This window comes from Gallus gallus, chromosome 2 (assembly GCF_016699485.2).
Source record: "Gallus gallus isolate bGalGal1 chromosome 2, bGalGal1.mat.broiler.GRCg7b, whole genome shotgun sequence".
In the NCBI taxonomy this organism is placed as follows: Eukaryota; Metazoa; Chordata; class Aves; order Galliformes; family Phasianidae; genus Gallus; species Gallus gallus.
Genome location: NC_052533.1, coordinates 38,632,428 through 38,659,925, shown reverse-complemented (window position 1 = coordinate 38,659,925; position 27,498 = coordinate 38,632,428). Strand labels below are relative to the sequence as shown.

The following is a 27,498-nucleotide window of genomic DNA, read 5'->3' as shown; positions in this document are numbered from 1 at the left end:
TAAAACACTTTTTTCATTGTTCCTTTAAATTGTTCTTTCTACTCCCATCCCTTTTTTTCCAATTAATACTGTCTGTGTATTAATTATACTAAAATTATATGTATTATAATAAATTTTCAATGGTAGTTCAAGAAACTATGCAGGATATGTGGTATTGAAATGCATGCCAAAGTTGTTGTCTAAGCCAGAATGCCCAACTATTTCTTTAATGTGTTTACAACAAAAATGATAACGTGTAGTTGAATGGTTGTGTGACCAAAGATGGAAGCTTGGTTTGGTTCTTGACTGTAAAGAGATGGATAAGACAAGCATGTCCAACCCACAGCCTGCAGGCTGCACACACTGCAGCTCTGCTCTGCCAGTCAGCCTGGCCAGGCCCTGAGTGCACACCCATCACAACAACCACACAGGAGTGTACGACTGGCACTGTCTGAGCTGAAATCAGGACACGAGGAGGGTGAAATGTAGTGCTAACTCAAGTGATGGCAAATAATTGTATGCATTTTGATACACTGGCTAAACACAGTCCTGTGGAACAGTAAGAAATATGCAGCCATGCTTTGCCTTTTCATAAAGGAATTTAAGAATAGACTTCAATAATGCTGAAAAAATAACTTTTTTTTTATTTGTATATTTGCAACACTTTTTTCAGTTGATATAAATATGTGACCTGCAAATTTTCAAATGAAATGTATAAAGTTGCAATCAGATATTCAACTCAAAGAAAAATTTGATACTGTCTCTTTAACCAGACGTTTATAAGCCTTCTTATCAGAGAGAAACACCCCTCACTTCACAATCACACCTTATTCATGTCATCACTTTTTGGCAGTATGTACATTTGTGAACAACTATTTTCAAGGATGAATCACAGGAAGAGTAAAATTTCATCAGAATCTCTGATGAACACCTTGAGAGCTCATTAACAATTGCAGCCTCTTCCACTGAACAAAACTGATGCATTATTTTCACAAAAACAAGGTAAGATGTCCCACTAGTTTTATGTTTTCATTGTTGGTTTTTTTTTTTTTTTTTTTTGTAAGTATTATAATAGTAAATAGATATTTAAAATATGTGGGTTATTTATTATATATTTCATATGCAGCCCAAGACGATTCTTCACTCAGTGCAGCCCAGGCAAGCCAAAAGGTTGGACACCACGGGCTAAGCAAACCTTGTCATGGAAATAAACAGAAGTTCTTTGAGAGTAAGAACCTAACTAGACTTAATAGTGCACTCTATGCTGTCATGATGATTCAGGTTGCAAGCTCACACCTTTGATTCCAAACCCCAGAAGTATCCACTGGCAGCTCATGTTCAGCCTTTGATTTGATGCAAAACAACTGGCTCGCAGACAAGAAAGTTCAGAGTGGAAATGCAGAGCATATGTGATAGTTGTCCAGTCTCTTGTTGTTCACTGAAAACTTGAAGATGCTGCTCTGTCATTGGCCCTCTCAGGCCTATCTCAGATGATGTTCCTTCTTCTGCCTCAATACAGTGACCTCCCCATTTGGTAGGCAGATGATTCATGAAGTACCTCTGCTGTGAATCCAGTCAGGTAGTGAACTTTACTGAGCTGTGGAAATGACTTGGCGTTTTCAGAATGTGAACCTCAGGTAGAGTAGGATGAGGCAAGCAGGCAATCCAGTGCCCAGTTACCACCATAGCACTTTCATGTGACAGCAGATTTGGAGGACAGAGAATCCCTTTCCCAAACTCTCCTGAAAGGTCTTCTACCTTTCTAGCTTCTATGAAAACAGAATATTTTTGTTTTGACAACTGAAGGGCTTTTGCAAGTAAGTAGTATAGTATGTCTTTCATACGCAAAGAAGAGTTACTAACTTTTAGTCAGTGACTAGTGACTGGACTCCCCATGTTGGCACACATTTTTGGCCCTGTTGTGGAAGTTGAGAAGAAAGCATAGCACAGGTGTTATCTGGCTCCTCAGTTAGCTCAGTTTTGAAAAGGACAGCAGAAAACTTAAGTTAGCCTTCTATACCATGCAACAGCTATGTATTGCTTCCCCGTTTCTCACTGTCATTACCCAGTACTTCTTAGCTCTCAGTGTTGCTATTTAAAGAGGTAGGTGTCTAGGGAGGAAATCAGGTTTCTGCCACCTACCATGCTCATGCTTATTTAATAGCAACCGTTCTACCAATGACATCCAGAACTTCTCTCTCACAGTATTTTCCAGACACCCACTGCAGACTTTTTTACATGGCAAAGGCCATGCAAAGTGACACTACAGACTTGTGGTTGGGCACCTGAACTAATCTTTGCTGAATCCTGATTACTTATGTCACTGTCTTTATCTTTCACAGGATCCAGAGATATATGTGTCATCACATACCTAGGCATGTGTGAGAATGATACGATCTCACTAACACATACTGATTTTTCTCCTAAAGCAAGTTTATGTGGGTGCTTTAAAAAGCCATCGCTAATACAGTCTATCTAGGTTTGGACAAATGTGGAAGCAACCTCCTTGCTGGGACCGTACCTACACCTAGCAAGATCAGAGTAAAGACCAAAGAAATGCTGGGTTCTGTAATTCCAGGGGTGTTGACTTCAAGGCAGAGGAACCAAATGGCCCTGAAGCCTCTTACTCACATCATATAGACTTCATCAGCTCTGTCAGCTACACAACCGTGTTGGGAGTTCTGTCCCAACTGAGTCAAGCTGGAGCTGAGCTGCCAGTCAGTCTGAAGCTGAGATTCTCATGGAGTGTGCTGGGAGATCACGAGACGTCATAAGAATCTCTCTATGTTCAGTCCTGGAGAGGCCTCTCATTGCTGGATGAAAAAGCAGTTGAGATAACTTTTTAAGCAAGCTTTTTAAGGTGCATTGAATACAACAGGCATCAGTTGTTAAGTGGATATGGGATAACAATATGGACACAATTGGCTTCAGCCATTTGGCATTGTGAGTCTGAATGTGATAACCATGAGCTCATAGACATATCCATAAAACATATCAAAAAGATGTGAGATCACTAGCCAGTTGTTTTTTTTTCTTGGTGTTTCACATTTCAGTTGATGCTAAACTATTGCAATAAATGCTGCTTCATCAGCATTCAGATTGAGAGCTAAAGTAGAAATAGGAAAAAAAATGAAGGAAAAAAGCTAAAATTTGGTATGGCAAAGCCAAACAAAGAGAAAGACTCAACAGCTCTCTTTCTAGCAGTACCACAAAGCTTTTGTCATCACTGTGAGTCTTTGCTTCTGATAAAAGTTGGATGGGATGAGGTATTCAGAGTTAGGACTGCTTTACTTCTTTTAGCCAGCTATGCTGCCAGCTCTGCAAATAATCATGTGAGTAAACATCACTTGTGAAAACAAACAGCACCCATATGCACAATGCTGTTGGACGTAAGGTATAATACGAACAGCCACACAGCATTTGTAGTAAGTGAAACAGAAACGAGGGTAATAGAAAATATTTCCTAAATGATATTTGGCTGAAGATGCCAGGAGACATATTTGCTATCTATCGCACTAAATAATTATAAAGTATCTTTCCAGTATATTATTCTATATTTATCCACAGAAGTGTTTACAATAAATAAATAAATAAATAAAAGTTTACTAAAATTATTTTATATTTTAAAATACATTTTTTACTTTTTTAAAATTGTTTTGTCTGCAAGTTTACAAACACCACAGAGCCAAAAGTATGTATACAGTTATATAGGATGTAAGCTGCACTTGCAGCCAGTGAATCATAGTGTAAATAAGACCAACATGTGTAGCTGAAGTTTTGTGCCTATACTGCCAAAGAACTGAAGTTCTAAGAATACAATAATTTTGGCATAGGATTTTTTCAGTGACCACCCAAACATGGCTACTTTGAAAACAGAGTGATTCACACCAACATTACACAACACTATAGGACAGAAAATGAAAGAAATGCTCTGTTCAATGGGTCTGAAGAATTTTCCCTTTTAAAATTTACTGTGTATTAATTATGTACGACGTTTCAGAGAGTGAGAGTTGTTTGTAGCCTATGGCAATGAGGTAGTGAAATGAGACATTACTGAGATAGAAAACAAAAATGTGTCAGCATATCAAATTACACAGATATTGGTAGCCCAGTTAAATTTGCTTATTGGAAATTTATATGGAAAGCTATGATTGATATTGTGAAATTAAATCTCTGCATTCTGGTCTTAGGTATCAGTACCATATTTCTATAAAAATAACACTGAGGTGGTTGGATGAAAAAAAAGTGAAATTCTCATCTTGTAGCATCATAGGAAAGAAAAACTACAAATAGAATATGTTCTTAAACTATTCTGCTGTTGATAATGATAGAGTGACTGAAGTGCATTTCAAAAGCCAAAAATCATAGCAACACTCATTTGACAAAATAAGGAAACGGCTTATGTGAGATTTATATGCTGCATATAAATATTTTCTTTTTTCCCCCTTGTCTGAAAGATTGCTTTTCTCTAGTAGTGCACTAAACTACAAAATTCGGAGGGAATTCCTTCTTTGACACAGAAGAAAGAAGGGTCTCCAACTTTCTGGCAATTAGTTGCTGTTTTGATTTAATAATGCTGTTGATTAGCTGTATTTTTGCAGTCTGTAGGTTGTTCTTTTTATATCTTTTGATCCCATGGAAAGAGAAGATGTCTTTCTTACAGCCAAAGACAAGCTGTTGAAATGGCTGCCAGCAGAATTATGGTGTTAAAAAAAAACTGCCTTGCAAACTTGAAATGGTTGAGTCAGTGGGAAGACTTCAGCGTCTTCTACTCTACCCACTTGGATGCCTGTCTCCATCCCTCCTAAGCATGAGCTTTTTGAGTATTAAAACAGTCACTTTACCAATAATAACTGAAAAATATTGCCTTCTTGCACCTCTGCTATTTTGAATATTTAATGTTTCATCTCCTCTTTTATAATGCTTTAAATTGTTGTGAGATTTGGACAGGAATTCCTCAGAATCTCAGGGCTCACTGCTACACTGTGCAAGAGTTCTATCATTCTTCCTCATCTGTTCTGCTATATACTGTAAAAGATTTTTACAATCCTACAGCCCATCTCAAAGTTATATTAGATACACATGATGCTCAATGGACTTAACATTGTTATTTATCAAACGAAAGAGAAAGAGCTCTTATCTTAGCGAGGATAGTTTATGGTGGGAGGAGCTGTTCCTGCAATACATGCAAAGTGTGGTTATCAGCTGGAACATCAGTATCCATCTGCATGCCTTTCAGTATTTTGTTTTAGCTGATGCCCCTGCCTAGAGTGCTCTTACTTGTGCTGTTCATATTCAGGACTGCCCAAACTTCCTATTCACTATTCTTAGAAGAGGCTTTGAAATTTATGGGAAAATACCACTAGATTTCACCCTTACTGACTTCTTTTTTTAGATTTTTTAAAATCTTCTAGCTCAGAGTTCTTATACATTTTTAAAATGTAAATGTTAAAAAAAGAAAAGTGTTTACTACAGATTTTAATTATTTTTACAGTTTCCAAAGTAATTTATATCTATCTTCCTATAGTAGTGTATATTGTACTGTCATATATATATAGTGATCCAATACTGAGACCACATGTTTTGCTGTGGTATGGTGACTGCAAATGTTTTTAATTTCAGTGACTGATTGTAGTTTACACACAAGCAACATTTACAGAGGTTTCTCTATCCTTACCTTCTACAGTGCCAGTGCACTGACAGTTATATTCATACTGATGTATTCTCTTCTTCATAGTTTTTACCATTGTGGCTGTTCGCCTTCCATCAGGATGTTAAGCAGCATGCAGATGACTAATGTCTGTTGTGCTTCTTCTTGGATTCCAGAGAGGCAGCAGTGTGTTCAGGAAAGTTAAAAAATAGAACCTTCATTTTGAAAAGGTAGTACTAGAGGAGGAAGCTCAAAAGTATGTACTCTATCTTCAGTAGGCACGGATGAGGTATCTGATGATCTCAACAAACAATGAACAGGCACTCCAAAATCTGCGTCTTACATGCAGACAGAATTTTGCTGGTTATTGAAAGCTCCACTGAGCCAAGCAGAAAATTGTTGTCAAACATCATCGTCAACAGTGTGAATTAGGCTGTCTTTCAGATTAATATTCTTTGTGTCAGCCACCAAATTCCTTAACTCTTGGTATTTGTTGTCAAAAAAGAACAAGGGGGCAATGCATAGTTTTGATACACCTGATACACAGTCACTGAGGAGACACACATAAGTGTTCTGGATTGGTTATTTCATACATTTTTTATCATATTGCTACAGCAGGCTGACAACCACATGACAAATGTAATTTTGGAGAACAATTCATGGCTTAGCAGAGTTGAAAAGTCATTTAGCCAATTGAAGATATTATTCAAAATGCTCCTATAGAAAACGTTGGTGTTAGCTTGCTGAACCACACACGAAACTTGTCAACTGTATAATACAAATCCTGGATTGTCTGACTGTACAAATAACAGTTTTTTTATGGTATAAAATTTTACAAAAAGTTTCTATTCTGTGATTCTCTCTGAAAAAATGAACTAACTACAGAATTCTACTTCTTTCTTAGCACCTCAAATGAAGAAGAGGGATTGTAGTAATGGAAGAAGTAATTGTAAGAGCAGCCAACTGTGCAACATAAAAATATTTTTTAAAAGCTTATCTTTTCTAATAAATTTGAGCACATGTTAAAATTAACTGACAGCAAACGGTATTTAGTACAATTGCTGCTCTTAAAAGTGAAAATTGTGGTAAAATATAAAATGTTGGTTCTTTTTTAAAGATCTAAAATTTCTCATCCATTTTTAGTTAATATGAAAAAAAAATGGAAATTCAAAGGAAATATTAAAGGAAAAGGGACTGCATGCTAGGTGTTTATAATGCATTAATCTCTGTCATATAAAACTGTTACTGTGCTCTCTACTGCACATAATAAAAAAAAAAATGGAGCCTGGTTTTGACAAAACTAGGAAATATCTGTGAGGATTATTTCTCGACACTGAAAAGTGGCTCTTAGTCTTCCTAGTCCTTTATGTCTACAAGGACGTGCATTATTTCTCTCATGTTTCCATGTTATCTTCCTCTTCAGTCTCTGTTAATGTCTTCTCCTGGTCTTATCCTGCTGTGACTGAGCATTACAAAGTTTTTCACGCCTCCATGCGCAAGTCCATCAACCAATTAGTTTTAAGAGCACATGATACATATAGATGGCATGGCAGTGGGTTCAGACCTAGGTCAGCATCCTCCAAGCTTTCAGTCAATATGAAAAAAGTATGGGCCTACATTATCAGTTGTATCGATTTAGAGAGTAGATTTTTCATTGTTGTTTCTTTTTCAAACTTACTTCCAGCTGTGATCACTCTTGTTATTCTTCTTTTCATTTTGGCATTCACCACAGAATTTCTCACTGGGACAAACACTTTTAAACAAGAGCTGGAAATGCATTTAAGTATGGGTCTCATACTGATCTTCATAGCTTTTTGTTGCACATCTTGCATACACATGCTTTAAAACATTCCAGTGGAATCACAATTTTTAAATCTAATCAGCTTCTGTTTTCTTCTTTAAAAGCCTGGAAGGCTCGTGTGGAAATCTTTTGTTGGCCAGTGCCTTTTGTGGTGAGTCTGCCTTAAAAATACGTCTTACTTGTAAAGAAACATAGAACACGATGGGCACTGTATTTTAATTGATCTACAGTGTCAGTTTTTTCAAGTCCAAATCAAATAATAAGGGATTAATTATTACTGATTGTATTGAGCATAAATTGAAACAAATGTGAGTAAAACAGCGAGATGTGCATCAGAATGAACGCACCTCGGCATTTTGGTGATTGAGGATTTGGGATCACATGCATCTCTGTTGGCAGTAAAATGGGAAAATGCTTTTCTGAAAAATTTAGTGTCTATTCTTTTTTCCTCCATTGCTGTCTCAAACAGGATAAACTTTTCTGTTGAGAACTTTTGTCTCTTAATTAATAGCAAAGAGGGAGATTATACCAGCATTATCTCTTTAATTTTATTTAGTATACTAAATATGATGCTTAAATTTGACTGTCTGGATGCAATCTACCTCTGTCTTGCATTAACGTGGTATCTTATTCTTGTATAATTTCTATTTTGTCATTTATGATCACAGTAAAAATATAAAAAACATCATTATAACTAAAAAGATAAGTAAACCAAAGATTTTAAAACAAATACAGCTTTATATTATTACAAACTTTTTAGAATATAAAATAACATGGTACTAATGATTGTTGAAGCAACATAAATCTGGAAGCAGCTCCCTTCTGTATCTATCTGCAACTAGAAGGTAGTACTTGTGTGAAAACCACTGTCCCTCCCTTCTCTTTCACTTCCACTTTCTTCATTCCTTCACTCTTGCGAGGTAAATGAGATAATAAGCTCTGTTGTAATCTATAAAATCATAGTGACATTATTTCTGAAAATTTTTTCTCCAGTAACTGGAATACACTGATACCAAAGCTAAAAATATAATATTATTTTGTTTCTCTAACAGAATCCATTTGATTCTGAAGATCTGATGGTGAGGTCCACATTCCATTATTATTTATTTCAGCTAAGATTTCAAAACCTTTTGGAAGTCTGCTTTACTCATGGGTTTTAGTTAATCATGCTGAGGGTCATATTTACTAATGGCAGATGTTTCCCTTTGAACTATCAGGAGTGTCTGAGATCAAAATTATTCAAAATGGTCAGCAGTTACTGGGTCAACGTAAGTGTCATTGTATGTTACAGCTGGCGTTGTTTCAAAAGGACAATGAAGTCCTTCCTGAGGACTTAGCCACACATAGCCACAAGTGCATTTTTGAATATTGAAGAGCACAGAATATCATCAGTAAGAAAGGGGAGGTTTTACATATCTTCATTTTCTGTTGGTACATAGTTATCTCTACACCTGTCACTCCCTTTGTCAGTGTGGTGCTTTAAGCTAATTTCCAGCAGTGTCTAATGGCCCAGACCTTAGTATCTAATCTTAAGCACTTGTATAGTTCTGCTAGTATCAAGTGGCAATATTAATTTGCTTAAGTTTAAGCACATGCCTAAACACAACCAAATCATATTCTCGAAGAGCTTTTACAAGGTGTCATCACAGAACTGACTTGCCATTATATCAATTACAACATAGACTTTTCTTTGGTTTTAGATTGACATCCAGAATATTCTGTTCTCAGATATACTTTTTTTGTACATTCAGTGGAGATCTATATGATAAGGATTCTTATGCTGAGACAGTCCCTGTGAATTTAAATTGAAAATTACAAGCATCTTCTTGCAGATGTTAGGTAGTTTGATGGATCATGTATATATGTATAAAGGATTTTATCTTTTTTTTGTTGCTGTTCTCAAGAAAACAAAAAGTTGCAAAAATATGAAGCTTGCTGAAACGTATATCATACTCTGAATTCAAAGTTATATGAAATTATCAAACCTTTTACTTATCCAAAGAATTTAAAAATACCTTTATAGTCAATAAGCAGAGCTGATCTCAGGAGGAATGCAAAGGTGCTGTTATAGCTCATGAAAAAAGCCTAGCTAGGCTCCCACATAAATTTCAGAAGTTCCTCAAGCCTCTTACGTATCCATACTTTTACAGCAGCCATTAGTGAAGATGATATCTCCAAAGGAAAGAACAAAATAAAAGCCACAATCACTCCACATCCAAACCCAGATAGCTGCATTTCATAGCAGTCTGAATCGGAGGACTAACTGTCTAAATAGAGACAAAAAGTGAGCAGCTCCAATGAGACACATAGCCATCAACTCAAAATATGCCAAGAGAGCTTTTCATCTTCAATGACATTACTACCTTTTACTACATATTGAACTGTCATTGTATGAGTAGCTTCAACAGATATGAGTTTGAAAAAAAATTTAAAACTATAAATAAATTATTGACTTTGGTGTACATTTTAGGAGTTAAAATTTACCAGAAATATTGAATAAAAATCAGCCCACAAGTTTTCACATCCTAAAATCAAACTAAAAAATCAACAGATTTCCATCTTTCCTGTAGAAATTGCCTCTGTTGTTTCCACTTTCATTGAAGGAGGTTGATATTATTGTAACTGCATATAATATAATAAATATGCGTACTGTAATACAAAACTCATTTTGAAATAGTTCTGATACTAAAAAAAAAAAAAAAAAAAAAAACCAACAACAACAACAAAAGTACTTATCCATCCTTTTCTCCAGGAATGTTGATTACCAGTGACTGATTGAATGGAGTTTTTTAAAAGGGTATTTCCTCTGTAAGTTGTTTTAACTACTATCCAAGATAAAAACCTCAGTCTATGTTTATGTATCCAAATAACTTCATATTTTAGAAATAATAACTACTATAGATAATGGAATCTCCTGAATAACTAGCAGTGGTGATTATAAGTCTTCCAGGTGATTATTTCGGTATAAAATACAGGTGTTTTATCAATCAAAGCTTAAAAAAAAAAGCCTGTTCCGCTTTCCCTTTATTGTCAAATCTGGTGAACCAGATTGTTGTTAAAGGTCATCTCCAACCTGTGTTAACATAAACAAGCTTGGAGGGTTTGTTTTTGTTTTTGTTTTTGTTTTGTCGTTGTTGTTTGTTTTTTGGGAGGGAAAAAAAAAAAGGATTTTGCCCAAATGAGTACAAATTGAGGTGTGGAATTCTGTGCTAGGTAGAAAGAGACAATTCTGTGGAAAGAGACAATTCACAAAAGTCTTTTTGCAGTTTCTCTTTACTTTAATTGAACTACTGACCTTGCAAAAAATATTCAGCTTTTTTATGAGGGTTTTTTGTTTGGTTGGTTGGTTGGTTGGTTTTTAGTTTGTTTTTTTTTTCTTTTTTGGAGTGCCTTTTTGTGCCTGAGCTCTGAAACATGTATGATCGGACCCCAGCTTCTCTCAGAGGCTGCTAGGTTTTCTAACTCACCGTGCTGGAAAACACACCAATCTTGGGAAATCAAGCTAATGTCTCTCAGCTGTGCAGAAAAAGTGTGAACAGCTCTGTCAAATGAACTACCCCCATCTTCTTTTTTTCAGGCAGCATCTTATACTTGAGCAGTCACTTCACATTTGCCATTTGAGCAGTTGTGATATAACTGCTGTTTTATTGCCGGTAGGAGAGTTTCTGTGAGGAATCAGAAGCTGGTCTTTCAGCTACCCTGGCCAAAAAGGGTTTTAGTCACAGGACTCCATTACTGGTGAATGAGTAAAGAGTCCTGACAGGATAACAAGAGAATATGAACACATAGCTCTGGCCTAAAGGTTGCTAATTGACCAAGTGGTAATACGAGGGGAAGTATTTTTCAGCCTTGAAACTCTTTACCCCCAGATAAGTATATTAAATGCCATCGGTTAACCCTTTGAGTGCAATGACCCAGTGCTGCCAGGGACATGTCTGGTATGATAGACCCTCATGCTTCCTAATCAGTGGTGACGTATGGAGTACAGTCATAGGTCCAGATCAGTGTTCCTTTGTTGGTTGCTAAGATGTCTCTGGGCATTTAAAAGGTTAGACGCTAAATTGTAAGTGTACAGCAGCACTGGCTTAAAAACACATGAAGAAATACAATAAATCAAAAGAGCAGTCAAGAAATAAATTGTAAGGTGAAGAAAAATAAAATCTGAAGGATTTTTCTTTGGAATCAAGTAGATACGTTTTGTTGTTGTTTTATTAGGTCTCTTCTATCCAGATCATTTCCTAAAGAGTGAATATATTCTCTGACAAAACTCCAGCTTAGTTCCTTCTCATACTTGTACCATAAATATTACTAAATTTGTAGAAGAGTGTTAAAGCTGTTATGTCAAGTGGGGATAAATTTATGAACAACAAGTTGGACTTAATAGAGAAAAAAATTCCAGTCCTACAAGTTTAATTTTTGTACTTTTTTTTTTCTGTGGTATCTTAGTCATTAATTTATAGGCAGAGTAGTTCTGTTTTATTCTTAATCAGTGTTATTCCTCTGGTCAAACAAGCAAAAATGACCAACAGTGGAAGGTTCTGTACCAATCTATGCGAGCAGAAAAAGACATTCAAGATTTCACTTTTGTTGTCTTGAGAGATGTTTGAACTCAAAATTGTCCATTCTGAGAGGTAACTACTGCTTAGAAGAAACTAGAATCTTCTTTGTACTTACATTATGTAGGACTTTACCTCTTGTCTAATTTCACTGAAATTACTGGGATTACTCATCTAATATGATAACAGTCAGAAGATTCATTGGTGGCAAACTCAGCCACGTGGAAGCTGTAATCATTTGACAAAGTAGTCATTTAACTACTTCATTTTGTCTTCACTGACAGAGGTATGTATTTATATTGTACTGTGTCATGACTAGTTCTCATGTTCATGGAGGGCATCTTACAAATAACACGTATTTGGCCTCCAGAAAACATTTCAATTGCCTTGAGCCACCTCACGTTGTTACATTAATGAAAATTTAGAAACTGATTGTTTCTTACTTATCCTAAACTGTCCAGAAATCACCTTTAGGGAAATAATACAAACTTGTAGCATAATAAACAACTAACATAGTGTTAGAAGTTATTATAAAATTTAAGATCATTGTGTTTGGAACAGGAGAGAGATAGGGAGAAAATATCTCACTTTCATAATTTCAGTGTGATTATATATTTTTTTATAACATCAAGACTTATAAACATAGAAAGCAGCAACTTATAAGATATGTCATTGAATCTCAAATGTGAGATGTGTTACACAGGCTTACCAGAACCAGCACTCCCCATCTGAACTATTTCAGAGAGCCATGTGCTGGTTCTTTGGGTAAATTCAAAAAGCTGAGTTAAAAGGCAGGGATTCCCTAAGATTTGCAGTCATAAGACATCATAGGCTTTGCATGTTGTCTTTGAGATTGAAGAGTTGGTACAGTAATGAATACAGCACTGTCTCTTAAAAAGGAACACCAAAAATGTAAGGGAGAGAAAGAGATTTGAGCAGTGAATAGGTGACTGCGTTACATAGCAGTGCACATCAGCAGTTGTATAATATATACTGTATTTAAACTTCTCATTCAAAAAATCCTTCTTTCAAAGCATCAATCACTCATTCTTTAAACACACTACACTATATTAACTCAAACTGGAGCAACGTAATTCTATGCACCTACCATTGTCTCCAGCATCCACACTGTATGACTACAACCTGATCTACAAATACTAAGTGGCAATCTAGCAGAGGATATTCTAGAAGAGGTCCCTTGGTTATATTCCAGTTGAACTGAATATATTGCAGACCTGTATGTACTTGGGCCCAATGTAAAAGGCAGCATGAACCTGAAATATTCTCTGTGTACAGTTGACAAATTGGGATTTGAGTGCTTGGCCAAATGCTGTAGAGTCTATATTGTCCACTTTCCTTCCTGTTTTCATTTTTGGTTTCTTGTAGCTCAGTATTGACACTCACAAAAAAGTTTTAGCCTTCCTGGAAACAGGAAAGGAGCATTCCAGTTGGATATCCACGTGTGAGAGCTCACCAACTGCAGCTCAGTTGCCACCACTACTTATTGTGGAGATACATGCTCATCTCCGAAATGCAAAATGCTGTATATGTACTAAATAAAAACTAGTTGTCCCACCTACAAGGCAACATTTTTTGCTAGTATTTCACTGTCTGTTTTCATTTACAGTATTGCACCTTACAAGTGTAGATTGATGAGATATGTAGTTTCCTGCCATACAGGTGCTAGACGTGGTTGACTTGGAAACACGCTGATGATGCAAATGAATTATAGCATTATATTAGTATCCGTGTTGCTTTTAACTTCTAAAAAGGGTACATCTCATGTCTTTAGATTACTAATAATCAATAATCATATTGATCCTGTCTTTAAATTCTAAAATATATCACTGCTCTAAATGTAACTGAAACAACTGTTAGAGTGGATATTTTCTAGGAAGAATAAAAAGCACTCCCATTTTGAAATGTCAAGATTTAAGCAGAATCAATTTGGTTTGTCTTGGTTTGTCTTGCATACTCTGAACTCCAGAGTTGCCTGAGAGCTGTGTCTTGCCTTCCCCAATGGGCATACACTACCAAGGTTCCTTTCTTCTGTGAGATGTCAGAGCAGGTCAGTCGGAAGTCATATTTTTTATAGTTGTTTTAATCTATTTTGGTTTCTGCATTATAATAAATTTAATCAGATTATGGTTACTTGATCCCTTGGGGCTCAACTCTAATTTGCTCCTACTGCCTGGTCTTTGGTTAACTAGATATAGACATGAACCACTCCTGGCAGCGTTCCCTACGCATTAGTTTGAGAAGCCATCATTTTTGTAACCATCACTCTTGCCTTCATTCAATCACACCTTTGAGATTTCCCAATCATACAAGAGGTAGAAATTTCTCATATCAAATTCCACTTTTCTGTGTACGCCATCTTTATCCCATCATGTAGTGCACATCATTCTGAAGCTGCTCGTTACTCCTGCAGTAGTGATGTTTGTGCTCATGCAGATGCCAGTAAAATCTTTGTACCTGTACTGTATCTTGCTCTCACTATAGAGCTCTTTGTCCATCACTCCTTTGAATTTTTTACCACAAACTCACAACTGTCATCAAATAGATGAAATAAGAACATTTAGATCTGTTTTTTACATCTTTCTTTTAGCCTTATTTTCTGAGCAATCAAGACTGTCAGAGTTTCCCAGAGAATATGTGTGTGTTTCTCTCCCTCCCCTCAACCTGTTAACCCGCTTCAGCCAAATCTTACGGAAAAGGCTCAAACTGTATAGTTCACTTTGCCTGAAACAAGGCACCTGAGAGGTGTGAAAGACCATCAGTGATCTACAAGACGAAGACTGCAGTGTGAATTCAACTGAGATTATATCCCATAGGATTCATTCAGGGAATACTGTTTAGAAAGACCTAACATAGAGTAGTTTTAATTTCTGATAAAATACAATACAAAGACAATACAGGGTATACTATTTCAACTTTGTGTGAAACTACCCATTATTTCTTCATGTAAGTAACATACCTTACTATTCCAAATGAAGCTGTGTGGGTGATCAGTAAAGAGTATAATCCTCTGCTTTACTACAGACTTTGTAACATAGGAAATAACATAAAGAAGATGTAAAAAGTGAAATAATGTTTCCTTAGCATTTTTCATCCTTTCTTGTTAAGAACAGTGTACTAGAAAGAAGCATTTGACTGCTGGGTCTGATCCCTACTAACAGTGGAGATCACACTGTGTAATCTTTTTAAGGAACTGGCCAATCTCCACATGTGGAATAACAGTGTTTCCTGCCATGCGTTTTGCTCTACACTGGACACACCTGATGCATTGCAAGATCTAGTTGAGAAAGTGAGAAAATACTATTTAGTAAGTCTTATAAATGCTTGGTTTCTGTTTACCAGTAGTATCAGTTTAGATCAAACATTTTAGATGGAGGTTTGCTCCGTGGTGCTTTTCATACTTCATTTCAGGGCTGAAGTTCAGTCACAGGAAATCATTAGTAAACATGGAGCTGCAAGAATAATAGAGATGCTTACAAGGCACAAAACAAACACTCAATATAATTAGAACTCTGTACGTGATAATAATGTAAAGATTAGAAAATACAGTCAAAATTGTATGATTAAGGAAGTTGAAAAGAGTTAATGGTCACTTTACATGTAGTATGATAAAACAATTATATATTAATTCATTGCTTTTTCCAGAATCTCAGTATTCAGAAAAAGATGTCCAAATTTTAAAAACTGCCTCTTATTTTCATCACTTCTTTTCTGTGCTTTTGTTTATCACACAAGTTTATTTTCTTCACAATATATTTTAATGGTTCCTAAACCAAATGTAATTAGCAAGCATGAGATGCTTTTTTCATTAGTTTTCTTTTCCCACTGATTGAATAGTTAAAGAAAAAAACATTCATTTTTCTCTTAGAACGGCCTGATTCCATTGACTTAATTAGTGTTATTCCTGATTTATAGGTGTTAATGTGTTTATTTTCTGATAGTGTTTAGAATAGATGTTAACACAGTAGTTGCCGTTTTCCTCTGTATTTAATATGTCTGATTTTTTAGTCAGAATTTAACTTTTCAATCTCTTTACTGTGAAACCTTTCATAGTGTTCTGTCTCTTTTCTCCTTCAGGTGTCTCTCTTTGCAAATTATAAGTCTACCAAACCTTTTTAAGTTTAATTACATCTTCCATCTGTCATTTCTTCATTTCTCTTACTACTTTGCCGAATTTGTTCCTGATTTTCCAGGTTTCAATAAACAGATTTCCAGGCATACACAACTGAACACTGTACACAGGGCATTATATTCTGTTCAGCTTGTATTATCATCAAATCACAGTCTATTTGTTCCCCTGAACACATAAAGCAAATTCAGATTCTCACAGAAAAAAAAAAAAATCAAGTGATTCAAGAATCATCTACTATTTATTGGTAGAAGAATGAAATAGCCCACATGAGGAGATACAACATGGAGCTAAACACTAAAATGTTGCCCAGAAGCTTTCAGAAACCTGGGGTTTATTTAACATACGTGAGAAGACAAAAGACTCATTTGTTTGTTTTTTCTTTATCTTACTGCATAGAATGCAAAAGGACTTTCAAAGCATTAAGATCTCTTCAGATTGCCCAGCATGAAGGATGATTGTTGTAACTGCCTTGCCTCTTTGGTATTAATATAAAATTCAGAAGTCAAGAAGATGTGAAATAGTTTTCTGAAAAAGTCTGCTGCATTAGACATCTAGTTCTATCATGTTTGAGGCAGATTGAGCAAGCTGGTACCTCTCCAGTTTGCATGTGAATTTGTTCAGATCAAAACAATGGACATAGAAAGGTAAAGTCGCTGAGAGAGATTATTTAATTTGCTTAACTATTAAAATAATGTAAATAATGATATTGTCATGCATAATTTCCGTTCAGTGAGCACATTTGTTTTGAAGATACCAGTATCTTACTAACCTCCAGAAACACTACAGTTACTTTGGGCTATTATCAAAGAATGTTTAAAAAGTTTATGAATGCTATTTCAAGGCTCTACTTTAACCTTCATTTCCAATTTTAAGGCACAAACTATTCATTAATGCAGTGAAATCAGTCTTAGCTGTACAAGGTACTGGCAGTCCAGCACTCTTAGGCCTACTCATTCACTGAACACTCAATCTAAAGCCGAACAAGAGTAAAAAATAAACTCAAGGGAAAATCATGAGGATGTGAGGGACAATTTAATTACAAGGCCCAATCTCATTACCCCTTGCACATGTTTTGATTCTTAAACATGCAGGTAGACCCATAATGCTATCATTTGCATGATTCACCAAATAACTGCATTTGTCAAATACACCTTTTCTGTGACTCTGTGTTATATGAGAAATTAATATAAGTACATTGGCTCTACTAGCAGTGTGTTTCTCTTCCTCGAGCTTTATCGAGAGTTATCGCGCATTATAGTTTGGTGACAGTGCTAGAGAAAAGTGAAGACAGAACTGACCTCTCATAGCATTTTTGTGACCATGGGGCTCACACAAGCAGCTTGGCATCTGCCGGCACATCTTTAGCGAGTTGGCAGCCCCAGCGCCCTTTGCAGGTTGCAATCAAACCTGCCTTCTACAGCAGCCTCTTTCTGGCTGATTAAGTTTAATGTAATTTTAATTAAAAACCACAGTGTCAAAGGGTTTAGCTGCTCGAGAAATGAGCACAGATTGTGGCACAGTGGCAGCAGTCACTTGGAAAATGGAAATGCATCCTGACAATATTGTGTAGGGGCCAGATAAACAAAGCTGCAGCTACTGTACCTTGCAAAAAGCTGGGAGAGACCATCATTGCAAGGAACCTTATTCAAAAATAAAGTATAGAGCAGTTCTGGTTCTTATCTTTTAGCAATTTTAAAGCACATCTCAGCAACTGAGTAGAGTAATATCTGCCAAGAATTAAATTCAGCCTTTCCTCTAAATTTTTATATTTGTACAGTGAGATATATAAATCTAGGTTTCAGTTTCAGTCCTTATTTATTTTGAACTGCAAAAGATTTGCTTCATGCAGTAGACTAATACAACTTTTCTCCTTAGGCTATAATGAAAAAAAAACCCTGAGACAAGGAATTTTACCAATGCTGAAAGCAGGGAGTGTTTTGCTTTTATCTGCTTCCAACCTTTCTTGTCCCTTGAAGCCGATCACAAGGAGATTTTAATACTTTACATACTGCAGATATTGAGCAACATTTGGAGTATGACCAAAAAAATCGCTCCACTGACAAAAGGTTGCATCATATCTGCAAGGTTCAATTTCAGCAAGTCCAAGTATACATAGAGATACTGTTAATAGTGGTTTCCCAAATAAGTGTATTGTATTTTCTTGGTTGCCATATTTTTAAGTAAAGAAAATTGCTTGGAAGTTATTAAACAGCATTATCTTGGCAGAAGTTGCTAGTTTTTGAACCTGTCCTTTGAGTCATATATTTGTGAAATGAAGGTTTGATCCAAAGTCCACTGAGATCAGTGGAAAATCCCCAGTGAGTTAGGCTTTGGATCAGGTCCTGAGAACTATACAAGAAAATAGGTAGGTATTGCAGCAGTATTATTCACAGGAATTCCTTTCAGCAAGAAGCCTTTTTATTATTTGTAAATGTTACCGATTCTCCGGGGCCAGAACCCCAGGAGAATTCCATCTAGTGACGTCAATTCTGTAGAGGAGAACTTCCTCCATCCCCTTTTAGGTTTGTGGGACATTTTTGAACAGATGGAGCCTATATAGGTGGGATGGGTTCCATCTGAACAGAAGGGTCACAAATGCACCGACTGAGAGGATAGACAGAGCTATGGGGGAGAGTTTAAAGGAGTGGACAGGGGGATGGGAAGTCTGTACAGAATCCAGCAGAGAGGAACAAGCAGCTAAAATAAGCAGATGGGTAGACAAGGGGAAATATTATTAAGGGCTGAAATATGTAACACACCTGCAGAAAAGAAAAGAAGGTTGAGAGAGAAAATCAGAAGATGGAACTTCTGTTGCAGTACAGATAGGAGTCACAGAAGAGACTTGTTTAAGTAATGTGCAAAAGAGGTCAAACAAATAAAGACCATTTTAGTAATATTTTACAGGGACAGTTCTCCTGAATGTAGTGTAGTTGATGCTGGTAATAGAATGTATTTATGGACATTAAAATTGCTTTGCTACATAGGGGGCAACATGACAGAAAGCACAATGAAGGCCTGAATCAGGCCTCATATATTACAATTTACTAACAAGTGAAACATCCAGGACATGAATAGATGAAGGTATGATGCACTTTCTGCCCCCAAAGAGGACAATGGAAGCACTGAGCAGAAAAAAAAGATAGAGAAAGAAACCAAAAGTATATCACATCACAAAATCTTGAATTCAGAACACTCTAGAACAAACAAGTCAGTGGAAGGACATAGAAAAATAAGTGAGTATAACTAAATTTAATAGGAGATAACTTGCACAGTTTGATTGAAAAATAAAAACTGAAGTTCATCAATACAGCTGAAGACATGTTTCACTTCCAGTGACACTGGCCTTGGGTCTAGATGGAAAAGATTATTGAATATATTTCCACTGACCTGTATGTTTACATACTTATTTAAAGAGGACTTTCTCCCACCTTTAGCCTAGCATCACTGTTACCTCAAATAGAAATTAGATAAATGTACCAGCTTTTATTTAGTAGTGGTTATGATGTGATGATAAGATTAACTTTTTAGAATAATTTCATCAAATAGAGCACATATCCCATAAAGTAGCCATTAAATCTCAAGCTGTTTCGTATTAAGCAATCCTAACATCCCCTACACCTACTACTGTCACTTTATAAATAATAGGCAATATTTTGTTTGTTTTTAAATAAATACTTTTAGCAGAAAATAAGAAAATATTTATAACTTGTAATTACAGATGATTTTGAATTATTGAAACTTCAATCAAGCCCAATTGTAATACTTGACCTTACAGTGGACCAGAAGAAACCCAGATCAGAGCACAGCCAAGAATTTAAGAAAGGTAAGGTATCTTCAATCATTTGTAACACAATGCTATGTGCGTAAGAACCTTTTCCTTATGGTTATTATCTCAAAAATCCTTAGGGCACCAGAAACACTCAGCTTTGCTTCTCAATTCTCTCTGTGCTTGTGAACAAAGTTCTAAGGATGTTCTGTATTGAAACATGCAAGTGGTGCTTTTATGATCACCAAGGGAAGATGTTTCCCTGAAGGCTTTATATGTTTTCAGGAAAATTCTGAGCATCTGCCTGGAGCCCATTTGAATCATATATGCAATTCACCTCTACAATAAAATCTGACTATGAATCTAAAGGAAAATGCCCAAAGGGTTACATGGCACAATAGCAGGATACATACAGCATTTCACTGGCATGCATATAATCTTGTTATTTAAGAATCTAGATTTAGATGCTTACATGCAATTGTACAAATAACTAGTTATATGGAATGAAGCAATGAGATAACTTGCAATAACTTAGCAACAATAGGTATTTTAGAGTTTCAGAAATGTCAAAATATTTGACTTTCAAATCATACTGAGGAGGCATGCTGGGATAAAAATAGATATTCAATATCTTTTTTCATCTTGTTATTATGGCTAAACAAACACAAGATGTAACTATTAACAGAGGGTCCAAGGGGGATTAGTTATGTAGCTTTCTTTCTGTTTTTCTACAACAATAACAAAAAGTTGGTAGAAGACTAGAAAAGTGCCTACTATATACCATTTTTACAGGCTTTCTAAATTAAATTAAAGCCACTCAACATAGCAAAAGAGCCCTCAGGCATACTACTACATACTACTTATTTGCAGTATTAAAAATTCAGTGTTTTTCTTTTTAAAAGCATATTTTTTACAATTGTAATAAACTTCCATGCTAAGTCATATTTGGGGTTGCATATAACCTTGTTTTTTTTCTAGGTTGTCAAAAGTATGCTTTTCATATTCATCTTTTTCCAATATGTGAAAGACTGAGTACATTTGGAAGGAATTTTCTGAGTAGTGTTTTCTTCCTTTATTGACTTAACATGTAAATTTTCTATTTACAAGAAGTAGAAGAGTGAATAAATGGATATATTAGTCCAAGTAGTTGCTTTAGTCTCATAAACGTTCACAGTGCTACTCACCCATTAGATATCTATTTGTGTCTATCTGATCTATATATTACACACATTCTCAGCGGACTGACAGTCACTCCAGTTTTCATAGTGGAACCAAACACAGACACAAATAAGTGTAAAAACCTTTAAACACTAACATTAGGGCAATACAGTGGCAACATAATATGGATTCCTAAGTTTTTGAGTCATACTTGACTTTTGTGTGCACAGTGGCTGATTTCAGTTATGGATCAGTTTGCCTTCTGATTTCCTCTAATTATCTCTCAGATACTGTACTTGTGGGACTCTTAGGAGCAGTCAGTAGTGTACTAATTACCATCTTTAAATCAAAAGACTTCTAAACAAGCAAATGTCTTGGTTATAATTGCACATATGTTTACTACAGATTGTAATACTCTACTCTTTTTACAGTTAGAATAAGCAAAGATTTAAGTAGTGCAGCTCTGCTATCTTTTGCAAGGACGTGAGTCCTAAATTTTGAAGGTTTAATGCATATCTGAATAAATTAATGGTAGTGCATAAAGTACCTGGTGAAACCCTAGATTACCTCATTGCCAAATTTCAGTTTCCAAATACAAAGTATGTAAACAGCAGAATGCTTCAATAAAGCTCTTTCAGTACTCGTATGGCTATTTTATATTCCACTTTCAACTTATTAAAAATCCTGCCACTGTTCTATTGAGTCAGAAAATAAGTTTTCTCATTAATTACTTATTCATTGCTTCAACAGTGCATTTTTAAAACTTACATGATACTGAGTTCCAGCTTTCAGGGTGCAGCAACAGTCAAGGTACTGCAAGCCAGCAAAGCAGTGACTATTTCAGCCAAGGCCTATCCCACTGCTCCCAGTGGAGCAAGATATCCAAAACGATGTTCAGGTCAGGAGCTGAGATCACCAAGCAAGTTCATGGTGATGAGGAAGGTCTGAGGACAAGCCAGTTAGTTAAAAGGCAGGACAAGTTCAGGTCCTGTGATAGCCAAAAAGGTCCTAGGTCAGGTTGGGAAGTCCACAGATCAGGACCCACAGGACCCACTGTCATAGGTCCCATGGCTGTGGCTAAACCACTGTTCCAGCACAGCTGAAACCTCAGGTCACAAGTGCATGTGGAAACAGCATTTGATGCAGGTCAGGGCCATTAAGTTCTGCTTGAGTTCTAGGGTGCCCTCATACATAGAAGTGTACCTGTACAGAAGTAGCTATGAAGCTCACAGTTTCATATGAGCTGAAATTTAGCTAGATATACAAAACAGGTTCACCTAAACCCATCAACCATATCTTCCTCTTGAGCAAGGTTGCATTTCCTGCTTAGGCTGATCACCTGTTTATCTTTGTCCATTTACCCTGAGCATTACTTCATCAGTACAAAGGATAAAGGGAGACAAAACTACGTGACTTTTCTCATTTGCTCTTGATTTGACTTACAAGGTTGCAAATTTAGTGGGCAACGATGGCTGTAGGAGACCATAAGGTATTGAAAAGAGCTACGTTGGAGTTGTGTAGTGAGCTTTGGGGGCTTGATGCTTTTGGGGATTTTGGAATCTACAAGGAACAGAAAAGATCCAGAGAGCATGGAGAAGTGTCAGGGTGCAGTAAAAGAACAGATGTTCCTAATCAACATTAGCCTAAATAGGAAGTGATAGCTGCTGCTACAATGGATTGAAGGAGACTAAGGGCAAGAGAACTGCCTACTGATCATAACAAGAGATGAGAAGGCAGAGCAGCTCTCTACAGCAGTGGCACATGGATCCAATCCTCCGTGGTATTTTACTAAACTAGATATTGTTAACTTGAGCTAACATTTACCTTACACTATTCTGGCTACTGGGTACAAAATACTGTTGATTTTCATATATTGGTTTTACTTGGAAGATACATTTTCAATGCTGTTCAGTGGTAAACTTATCCTTTCTCAAGAAAGAAAAATACTCTGGTTTGTCATCCTCAAAAGACTGTTGACCTTAGGCCTTCTATCCATTTGCAGCAAGGAGGGGGAAATTGTATTGTTCCACTAGAAAATGAATATGGATATTTAAATCTTTCTTCACTACTGGCTACTCTGTCATGATGATTAATTTGTTTTCATAATGCAAATTCATGAAGATAAGGAAAGCCATGGGCACTTTTATGAATACATAAAGCCAAGCTCTCATTCACAAGTTCATATCTATTTTAACTTTCTGACCACAAAGGAAGTTGTATGGAGGATAATTTAGTACAATGATTTTATTTGAAGAACATGCTTTTTGACCACTTCTCCTTTTAGAGTGAAATAACAACATTTTGGAATGCTCTAGAAGGGTGGGATTTTATTATAGTATCAAGCATTGAACAATATCAATGCTGTATAAAGAAGAACCTCTCCAAGGATCTTTTATCAGAATTTTGATCTGCAGTGTTGGCTCTCACGCTGTCCGGTTCAATTAATCTATATTCTGCCATGATCTTGATGTGCTCTGAAATTGCACCAAAGTATAGCTGGTCACAAATTTCACACTTACCACTTCAGACAAGTGAAAGGTCAAGGGCTTACAACAGTTGTGCAGCTCCTTATCAGTACCACAAAGCACAAACAGCATGGAAGTGACTGCAGGTCAGATCAGCTGTAATTTATACCAACTATAGTGAGCCTATATGGATCTTTCCAAATTATATAGTGAAATATATATGTTTGAACATTTAACAATTGTTTTGCTTCTTAAAGTTCCATTAGAACTGGCAAAATATAACTTTGTTATATATACATATTATTAAATTTTCAGTAATATAACAGTATGAAAATACTGTTGATTATTTTAATCTTTTAAATCCTTTAAAAATCCTCTAAAAGTGGGATAGTTAATTTTCCAGTTTTGAAATGTTGTTTGTCTCTTAAATTAACTGCCATGTTGTAAGGCTTATTTAAACATATGATGATCATCAAAAAAGATCATAAAAAGCATCATTTTTGAGTATACTACACATTTTGTTTTCTAAAATTGCAACTCAAATTAAACATCTGATTTTCTTCATCATATTGTTTACCCAACAGTACAGTTCAGCACATGAGTTTATTCCTGATTAACAGAATTCGTTTTGCAAATATGAAAGACTTAACTTTGTATATCATAGAATGAATGAGAGAATGGCTTAGATTGGAAAGGACCTTAAAGATCATCTAGTTGCAACCCCCCTGCCATGTGCAGGAGTGCCAGCCATTAGATCAAACTGCCCAGGATCCCATCCAACCTGACTTTGAAGGCTGCCAGGGATGGGGCATCTACAACTCTTGTATACCTGTGATCATCTTTGTGTGCTTTCTCCGGACAACTCGGCATTCTTTCTGTTCTGGGTGCCAGAGACTTGGACACAGTACTCCAGATGGGGCCTCACAAGTGCAAAGCAGATGGGAACAATCACCTCCCATGCCCTGCTGGCCATCTCTCTTTGATGTAGCCCAGAACACAGTTGGCCTTCTGGGCTGCAAGAGCACACTGCTGACTCATATTCAGCTTTTTGTCCATCAGGACCCCCAAGTACTTCTTGGCAGGGTTCCTCTCAAGGAGTTCTTCTCTCATTCTGTGCTCATATCTGGGATATTCTTGTTTTCACTTTTAGTAGCTGATTAGATTAGATTATAAACTGTTATTTTAGCAAAGATTATTTTTTTTGTGCAAGCAATTTTGTAGTTCTTGTTATAGAATCACAGAATCATAGAATTGCTTAGGTTGGAAAAGACCGTCATCAAGTCCAACCACAACCTAACCATACTACCCTAACAACCCACTGCTAAATCATGTTACTGAGCCTGTCCCCAGGCAGTTTTTAAACACATCCATGGATGGTGACTCAACCACCTCCCTGGCGAGCCTATTCCAGTGCTTCACAACCCTTTCTGTAGAGAAGTTTTCTGTTTTATCCAACCTAAACCTCCCCTGGCTCAGCTTGAACCATTTCCCCTCTCCCTGTTATCTGTCACCAGTGAGAAGAAACCAACCCCACTCTCACTGTAATCACCTTTGAGGTATTTGAAGAAAGCAATAAGGTCTCACCTCAGCCTCCTCTTCCCCAGACTAAACAGCCCCAGTTCCTTCAGCTCTCCTCATAGGGCATATTCTCCAAGACCTACACAAGCCTTGTTGCCCTTCTTTGGACCTGCTCCAGCACCTCCATGTCTTCTCTGTATTGAGGTGCCCAAACCTGAACACAGTGCTCAACGTTTATCTGTAAAATACTGTAAAATATATGAAAGTTTCTTTGGAATACTATTTAATCATACAGTACAACAAGAAGCTGATTTTTACACAAGCCATTCAAAAAGCACTTCAGTTCTTTGTAAAATCACATCAGTCCCTTGCATCCAAAGTTTACTCTGTTTACAGATAGCAATGATACCTTAAGATTCTAATGCCCCATTCGGGGGGAAGAGTTCTGGGGTCAGTGAGAATTACTGAATTAGTAGGCAGCACATCTGCACTCTTCAATGCATAATACTTCAAAAGTCTCTTTGAACAAAATATATGTATTTTCTCTTGGAGAATAAAAACATTTTATGATTTCTTCAGGCACGATGGCGGCATAAATTGCCTTTGGACTACTGCAGTACAAATCAATAATAATGAAACTTGTCCTATTACACCTTCAGATACATCTGATGGAACATGGAAGATCACTTACAATGTATTGAGCTGAAATAGTTGCTGCAACTCATATTAGCAGAAAACAAGCAGAAATCATCATGAAAAGTAAATCAAAGTGAGCTAATTATCTGATATTGATCTTTGGAATTCAAGAAGAACTGGACCTTTTGAATGTATCTGCCTATCTTTCACACCAAAAATGCTGGCATTGGTATATGTAGGAAAACATCTCCTAAGAGAGAAGAGCAAAGATTTGCCTCAGGTTGTTGCTTCACTCAGTGTAAACTTAGCTGAAATTCAAATTCTGAAATAATAAATCTGACAGAAATTAATAGTTTATTCTTTACAGTGTGTGCAGCATCTTAAAGCCAAACACCAACAAACAAATCGGCAGCTGGCATCTTAGACTGCAAAGTGTTAGCCATCTGGTCTCACAAAATAAAATATTTATTTGATTTTTCTTAAGTATCTAAGTTAGCAGACTACTAAGAGACTTCAAGACCTTTGCTTCAGGAACACCTTTTGCTTGGAATTCCATCAAGAGTATACATACTATACTATATATTTGTTTACCTCATATTTGTCTTTGTTAAGGAAGATAAGGAACTTCAGAATTCAATTTGTCTTCAGAAATTCCCATGTTTTTGAGTAACAGTTGCTGTAGCACAAGCCAAGTGGCTCACTCAGCTTTATATAACACTGCCTACATTGTGTTTTATGTTACAAGGTTCCTTTCACTTGTTCACTTCCCTATGACAAGTATGCTGATCCCATCAGTTAGAATATACAGAGGAATTTCATTTTTCATGAAACTGCATTGCTAACGGTTTCTACAGTATCTCTGATGTCTCGTGACATTAAAATCTTATTTGAAAAGTTTACTGTTATAAATTTTGGCTTCAGCAACAAAACAATTTGAAGATACTACTACTGTATCTACTCTTCAGTTTAACACTGAAATTGTTGACAAGCAACTTAATACTGACAAGGTGACAATAGAAATGTGCCAATAACATTTAATATTGCTCTGTCTGGAACAAACCACTTGCTGGAAATTGCTCATCACTTGGTGATAAAACTAAAACCAATAATCCAAAATGCAATTTAAAATAGCAGCAATCTCTTCTTTGACACAGTTCAACAGTACTACATGTTTCTATTCATGTTGGTTAGGAATTTTGCTATGCACAGGAGAACATCAGTGTTACTGTTGTTTTATAACACCAAGGCTTTACCAGAAAGCAGCAGAAAGGGTTTCTTACCATTCCTTTTCACTGCTTGAGATTCTGTTGAAAGCTAAGTCTTAGATGCTCAGATTCATGCAAGTTATGCCCACGGGCACAGAAATGTTTTCTGAGATAGTGCTGTTCTCTTATGCTTATTGGCATGAACTCATCCAGTCCTAGCCAGGATTTTTTCTTCTACTGTGGATTTTCAATCAATAAAAATATCTCATACATTTTACATATGCAGAACACGGTACTTTAAGTTCCTTATGGGCAACAGAGAAGTATATATTTGAACATCAGTGGGAAAAAAATCTGAGAGTAAATACCATCTTCAGTACATTTATGATTCAATTCCCTGTAACTGGCAATTACAGATATCCAAAGAATGTAATTACTTGGTTATCCCAAAACACATCACAGGGCAGAAATAAGTTTGTTGGTTTCATATGCTGATTTTTTTTTTTTTTAACCTTACACTAAACTTGAAATTCCATTAGATGAAATACAGGTATGGAAAGAGTATGCATCAGGCTTAGCCCTCAGTGTTCAGCAATTCAGTGTTCATGACATCA

At 36.2% G+C, this 27,498-nt stretch overlaps 1 long non-coding RNA gene across 9 annotated transcripts in view; it reads left to right on the top strand.

The window, feature by feature from the left end:
* Positions 1-820: 820 nt before the first annotated feature.
* LOC101749416 overlaps positions 821-27,498 on the top strand; it is a 130,836-nt gene continuing 104,158 nt past the window's right edge. For 6 of the 9 annotated variants that reach the window (XR_005857805.2, XR_005857804.2, XR_005857802.2 and 3 more), the window contains exons 1-2: positions 821-981; positions 19,855-19,959. This is a non-coding gene — a long non-coding RNA (uncharacterized LOC101749416). Of the gene's footprint in view, positions 982-7,534; positions 7,582-19,854; positions 19,960-27,498 lie in introns of all 9 variants that reach the window. The other 3 variants (XR_005857801.2, XR_005857798.2, XR_005857800.2) reach the window with 1 other exon arrangement.